Source organism: Penaeus monodon, chromosome 22, assembly GCF_015228065.2.
Source record: "Penaeus monodon isolate SGIC_2016 chromosome 22, NSTDA_Pmon_1, whole genome shotgun sequence".
Classification (NCBI taxonomy): Eukaryota; Metazoa; Arthropoda; class Malacostraca; order Decapoda; family Penaeidae; genus Penaeus; species Penaeus monodon.
This window is the reverse complement of record NC_051407.1, coordinates 28,744,782-28,745,032: the sequence shown is the minus strand read 5'-3', so window position 1 is coordinate 28,745,032 and position 251 is coordinate 28,744,782.

The following is a 251-nucleotide window of genomic DNA, read 5'->3' as shown; positions in this document are numbered from 1 at the left end:
CGTTTACGGACCTCCTCCACTTCCACAGAAGCATCTTCCAGGCTCTCTTCCCGTGCCATCCATCCACGCGTTGCCCCCCCCCCCCCACGCACAATCACCAGACACCCTCAACTTCCACGCGTTGCCCCCCCCCCCCACGCACAATCACCCTCAACCTCCAACTTCAGCTACAATCGCTTCTTCAGTTGACCAAGAAATGCCGACACTGTCTTCACTTACATACTCTCCGTGTCAAAGGACATCTCACTGGA